Source organism: Osmia lignaria, unplaced genomic scaffold (assembly GCF_051020975.1).
Source record: "Osmia lignaria lignaria isolate PbOS001 unplaced genomic scaffold, iyOsmLign1 scaffold0217, whole genome shotgun sequence".
Lineage (NCBI taxonomy): Eukaryota > Metazoa > Arthropoda > Insecta > Hymenoptera > Megachilidae > Osmia > Osmia lignaria.
In genome coordinates, this window is record NW_027478357.1 from 9,082 (window position 1) to 16,718 (window position 7,637).

The 7,637-nt window shown below is 16.7% G+C and overlaps 1 pseudogene; it reads left to right on the forward strand.

Moving 5' to 3' along the window:
* The first annotated feature begins 701 nt into the window (after nucleotides 1–701).
* On the forward strand, nucleotides 702–7,192 carry LOC143308226 (cytochrome b pseudogene; annotated as a pseudogene).
* Nucleotides 7,193–7,637: the final 445 nt, after the last annotated feature.

Consider the following 7,637-nt stretch of genomic DNA (forward strand, 5'->3'; position numbering starts at 1 on the left):
TACTTATATTAATTAATTTTTATTTAAGAATATATAAACCATTAAATCGAGAAAAAATTACCCCATTTGAATGTGGATTTAACTCCCAATCAAACTCCCGTCTCCCATTTTCTACACAATTTTTCCTAATTACTTTACTATTCTTAATTTTTGATATTGAAATTATCTTAATTTTACCATCTATCTTTTTAATAAAATTTAAATCTATTTTTTTAATATTAATTATTTTAATTTTTATTTTTTTAATAATTATTAGTCTACTTATTGAATGAAGTTATAGATTATTAAATTGAATTTTTTAATATATGGACTAAAAAAGTCTAATATTAAGCCGAAATTAATTGTAAAAATTACTTCATATATTTATATATATAATATATACATATTAATATTAATTGAAGCTAAAATAGAAGCAATTTATTGTTAATAAATTTATTGAATTAAAATTCCAATTAAAGAAATAAATTTAAATAGAACTTCTAATTCTAAATTTAATATTTTATATATTATTATTTCTAAATAATTTTTATATAGTTTAATAAAACTTTATATTTTCAGTATAATATTAATAAATATAAAATTTATTTATAAAAATTATATTTATAAAAATTTTATTTAAAAATATTAAAATTACCTTAATATCTTCAATATTATGCTCTTCTTAAGCTATTTAAATTTTAAATTAAAAAAATAAAAATTAATATTATTAATAAATTAGTTAATAATATATTCATAAAATTATATTCATTTAACTTATATTTAAATAAATAAAATTTCAATTTTATAAATTTAATCTTAAATTCAAATAAATTTTTTTCATGAATATTTTCATACAATATAACTATATTTAAAGGTAAATCATAATACAAATAAATTTTTTCGATATAAAATATTGTTCTTATAAAATTTCCTATTATTAAATTTTTATAAGAATTAAAATAAAAAAACTGCCCAATCAAAATTCCACATAAAATTAATTTTATAACCATAATTTTTAAATTTATTGTTAATACAATTAAATAATTTAAATTAAAAATTTTAAAATATAAATATCCAATAAAAAAAATAGTTATTAATAAAATAAATATACAAAAATTTACCAAAATACCTTCTTTCTTAATTAAATTTACATAATAATTTTTTTTAGAAAATAAAATAAATATAATTAATCGAATAGAATAAGATACAGTAAAAATTGTAGAAAAAATTAAAAATATTATTCTAATTATATTTATTTTTCTTAAAAAAATTAATTCCATAATTATATCTTTAGAAAAATATCCTGATATAAAAGGAAATCCTATTAAACATATTAAAGAAAAAATTAAAACTATAGTTTTAAAAGGATAAATATAAATTATACCACCATAACATCGGATATCTTGATTTCTATTAAAATTATGAATAAATCTACCCACACATAAAAATATTAAAGATTTAAATAAAGCATGAATTACTAAATGAAAAAAAGCTATTTCCCAAAATCCTAATCTTAAAATTCTTATTATTAATCTTAATTGACTTAAAGTCGATAAAGCAATAATTTTTTTAAAATCAAATTCATAATTTGCAATTAAACCCGCTATAAATATAGTTAACCTAGAAATTAATAAAATATATTTATTAAAACATCCTAAAAACAAAAATTTATTATATCGAATTAATAAATAAACCCCAGCTGTTACTAAAGTTGAAGAATGAACTAAAGATGAGACAGGAGTAGGAGCTATTATTGCAGCAGGTAATCATAAAGTAAATGGAATTTGAGCTCTTTTTGTAAAAGCTACTAATACTAATAAAATTAATATTAATAAATTAAATTTATAAATTATTAAATTTCACCTCCCATATATTATTCCCATAGTAATTATTAATAAAATTCCCACATCCCCTACACGATTTCTAAAAATTGTTAATATTCCAGCATTATAAGCTTTATCATTTTGATAATAAATAATTAAACAATAAGAAATTAATCCTAAACCATCTCATCCTAATAAAATTGTTAAAAATCTAGGTCTCAAAATTATAAAATATATTGATACTACAAATAAAATTACTAAAATAATAAATCGATTTATAAATTTATCCCCTTCTATATAATAAATTCTATAAATTAATACAACTATAGAAATAAGTGAAACTAATATTAAAAATATTATTCTATAAAAATCTAAATAAATAAAAAAAGAAAATTTTATTCTATTATATCTATAAATTATTCATTCTAAAATAATTAAATTCCTATTAAAAAAAATAATTATTATAAATAAAAAAAAAAATCCCGTAAATACAAATAATATATATACAAATATAATTAAAATAATTTAAAGTACTTAATTTACATCTTTGAACCCACATTTCAAAATTTTTTTTTAAACTATTTAAATTAAATAAAAATTCTTAAATTTAAAATAACTATATTTAAAGGAATTCAATGAAATAATAAAATTAAATAATTAATTAATTTTCCTCTTCTTAATCTTTTATAAAAAAAATTCTTTCCATGAACAATAAATCTAAAAAAATATAAAGAATACATAAATCTAACTAAACAATAAAAAAATAATTTAATTATTAATAATCTTATTCAATTAACTAATCTTATCAATAAAAAAATTTCCCCAACTAAATTTAAAGAAAAAGGAGCAGCTATATTTGAAGAACATATTAAAAATCATATCAATGATATAGAAGGCATAAAAATTAAAACACCCTTATTAATAATTATCAATCGTCTATGAGTCTCCAAATAACATAAATTTAATAAATAAAATAATCCAGAAGAACACAACCCATGAGCAATTATTATTAAATATGAACCTAAAAATCTTAATTTTCTTATAGTAAATATAGAAGCTATTAATAAATTTATATGAACAACAGAAGATATTGCTACTAAAATTTTTATATCAATTTGTCGAAAACAACTAAATCTTAAAATAATCCTTCCCAATAATCCAATTTCAATAAAATACTTATTCATTTCTAAAAAATTTTGAAAAAAAATCATTATTAATCGTAATAATCCATAAGACCCTAACTTTAATAAAATTGCAGCTAAAATTATTGATCCAAATACAGGAGCTTCTACATGAGCTTTTAATAATCAACCATGAATTATATATATTGGTATTTTTACTAAAAATCCTATAATTAAATATAAAAATAAAATTTTATTTAACTTAAATTTTATTCTTTCTAATAATAAAAATCTTAAAGACCCTATTAAATTAAATAAATAAAATAATACTAATAATAAAGGTAATGAAAAAAATAAAGTATAAAATATCAAATAATATCTTGCATAAATTCGTAAAAATCCTATTCCTCATTTCATAATAAAAAAAAAAATAATTAATAAACTTACTTCAAAAAAAAAATAAAATATTAATATATTTATTCTAAAAAAATTTATTACTAAAACAATTAATATTAATATTAATAAATTTAAACATAAAATCAAATTTTTTTCCTGATTAATTCTCATAAATACTAATCCAAAAATCCATAAAGATATCATAATAATTCCATAAGAATAAAAATTTAATCCAAAATTTAATCTTAAATTAATTCATTCCATAAAAAATCTATTCATTCTTAATATCAAAAAACTCAATAAAAATATTATATTTCTAATAAAATATAACTTTTTATAAATATTAAAATTAATAATTAAAAATCCAACTATAAAAATTATACTTTCTATTATTAACATTTTAAATTTATTATTATAAAACCTTGATTTCCAATAATTCTCAATATTGACACTACAATTGATAATCCTAAAACAGCTTCACAAACAGAAAAAATTAAATAATATATAAATATTCACCTTAAATATTCCAACTCATTTAATATTAAAATTATTAAATTCAATACTACGAAAAATTCCATTCTAATTAAAAATATTAAAAAATACTTATTAATTATTAATATTATTATAAAAATTAAAACTATTAAAATTAAAAAATATCTTTTTAAAATAAATTAGACTTTATAGTTTAAAAAAAACATTAATTTTGTAAATTAATATTGAAAATTTTTTCTAAAGTCTAATTTCAAAATAATTTTATAAATATCTTTAATTCCCAAAATTAAAATTTTTATTTAAACTATATTTTGTTAATGTTAATATCAAAAATTTTATTTATATTCATAAATCTATTTATTATCACAAATATTTTATTACTTTCTTCACTACATCCAATTACTATTTTATTCTCTTTTATTATTTTCACCTTATCCTCATCTACTTTAATATTTTTAAATATAAATAATTCAATATACTCTTTTATAATTTCAATTTCTTTAATCGGAGGAATAATAATTATATTTAATTATTTTGTAAGATTAATTAACAATGAAAATTCAAAAATAAAATTTTTTGAACTAATCACTTCTATTAATTTTTTTTTTATTTCTTTTATTATAATTATTCATTTTATTAATTGAATACCAATTTTTATATTTACAGAAAACATAATTTTAAATAATAATTTATTTAAAATTCAAAATATTTATTTTTATCCAATAAATTATTTAACTATTTTTATAATCTTATTCTTATTAATTTGCTTAACTCTTTCATTCAAAATATCTACAATTAAAATAATCCCTCTTCGTAAAATTAAAATTTAATGAAAAATAAATATTTAAAAATTTTTAAATCTAATAAATTTCTTAATATCATTTATTCTTCATTCAATATTCATCCTACCCCAGTAAACATTAATTATTTATGAAACTTTGGATCAATTTTAGGAATTCTTTTATTAATTCAAATTATTTCAGGTTTCATTTTATCTATGCATTATTGTCCAAATATTAATTATGCTTTTGATAGAATTATTCACATTATAAAAAATGTTAATTCTGGATGAATATTTCGTTATATTCATTTAAATGGGGCATCATTTTATTTTCTTTGTATATATATACATATTAGACGAAATATTTTTTATCAATGTTATTCATCTCAACATGTATGAAATATTGGAATTATTATTTTATTAACTTCAATAGGAACTGCTTTTATAGGATATGTTTTACCATGAGGACAAATATCTTTTTGAGGAGCAACAGTAATTACAAATCTTCTTTCTGCAATCCCTTATATTGGACAAACAATTGTAGAATGAATCTGAGGAGGATTTTCTATTAATAATGCTACATTAAATCGATTCTTTTCATTACATTTTATTTTACCATTATTAATTCTAATAATAGTTATTATACATCTTTATTTCCTTCATATAACTGGATCTAATAATCCAATAGGAACAAATAGAAATATTTATAAAATTCCTTTCCACTCATATTTCTCATCCAAAGATATTCTTGGATTTTTTATAATTTTTATATCATTTAGATTTATTATTCTACAAAATCCTAATATATTAAATGATCCTGATAATTGATCTATTGCAAACCCTATAAATACCCCACAACATATTAAACCTGAATGATATTTCCTATTTGCTTATTCAATTTTACGAGCTATTCCCAATAAATTAGGGGGAGTATTAGCTTTACTTTTTTCTATTTTAATTCTTTTTATTCTCCCATTTATAATAAATCATAAATTTAAAACTAATAAATTTTACCCATTAAATAATTTCTTATTTTGATTTTTTATTAATAATTTCATCATTTTAACTTGATTAGGAAGACAACCTATTGATTATCCTTACACTTTAATTAATCTAATTTTTACAAATATATACTTTATATTTTTTTTTTCAAATATATATTTTATAAAATTTTGAGATAAAATCATCTATAATTATTAATTAATGAGTCTGAATAGACATATATTTTGAAAATATATTAAAGAAAAATAACTTTCTATTAATTTAAATATATAAATTTATTAATATTTTTAAAATAAAATTAATATATATATAAATTAAAATAAAAGATAAAAATTTTTTTCAACATATATATATTAATTCATCATATCGAATTCGAGGTATAATTCTTCGAATTCAAATAAAAAAAAAATTATGATATAAAATTATTAATAAAGTAAAAATTGAATAATTAAAATTAAAAAAAATAATTGATATAATCAATCTTATAAATAAAATTATTATATATTCAGCTATAAAAATTAAAGAAAATCTCCCCCTATAATATTCAACATTAAATCCTGAAACTAATTCAGACTCCCCCTCAATTAAATCAAAAGGAGCCCGATTCAATTCAATTATTATTCTAATAATTAATATAAAATATAAAGGAAAAAAAAAAAAAATAAATTTTACATTAAATTGAAATTTAATAAATGTTTCTAAAGAAAATCTCTCAATAAATATTATAATAACAAAAAATATAAAAAATAATCTCACTTCAAAAGAAATAGATTGAGAAATAGATCGTAAACACCCTAATATTGCATAAATTGAATTAGATGATCATCCTATTATTATAGTTGGATAAACTCTTAAACTTAATATTAAAAATAAAAATACCAATCCAAATTTAAAATTTATTCAATTTCTAAAATAAGGCATTAATAATCAATAAAATACCGAAATTAATAATATAATTATTGGACCTAATATATATATATATAAATTAATTTTATCCAAATATATATATTCTTTAGAAAACAATTTAATTGCATCAGAAAAAGGTTGTAATAAACCTTTAATTCCTACTTTATTTGGACCTTTACGAATTTGAATATAACCTAAAATTTTTCGTTCCAATAATGTTAAAAATGCTACCCCAATTAATACTATCACTACAGTAATTAATAAATAAATAAAATTTAAATAAATTATTATCTATAATTATATATATATTATTTAAATTCTAAATTTAATGCACTACTCTGCCAAGATAATTTAACTTATTAATAATTAATTAAAAATTATTTTTAAAACTTAGTCCTTTCGTACAAAAATCTTAAATCTTTTTAAAGATAGAAACCAATCTGACTCACGTCGATCTGAACTCAAATCATGTAAAATTTTAATAGTCGAACAGACTAAATTTATAAACACCTGCATTTATAATTAATTTTAATTCAACATCGAGGTCGCAAACACCTTTTTCAATTTGATCTTTCCAAAAATATTACGCTGTTATCCCTAAGGTAATTTATTTTTATATTATTAATTATATTTCAATTTAAAATTCTATCAATCAATATTTTAAAATTTTAAAGTTAAATAAATTTAAAAATCCTCCCAACTAAATATATTAATACAATTTATAAAATTTATAATATATAAAATTCTATAGGGTCTTATCGTCCCTTAAATAAAATTAAGCATTTTGACTCAAAATTTAAATTTATTTTATATTATTGAGACAGTTTATATTTCATTAATTCATTCATCCCAGCCTTCAATTAAAAGACAATTGATTATGCTACCTTTGTACAGTCAAAATACTGCAGCTATTTAATTCCTCATTGAGCAGAACTGACTTTATATTAAATTCAAAAAGACATGTTTTTGTTAAACAGGTGAATATAATTATTTTGCCTAGTTACTTAAATATATATTTATATATATACTATTCATAAAATAATTTATACAAATTAAATTACTAATTTAATCATTATATTATAACTAATATTATTAAAATTATTTTTTTTTTAAAATCAATATATATAATTAATTTTA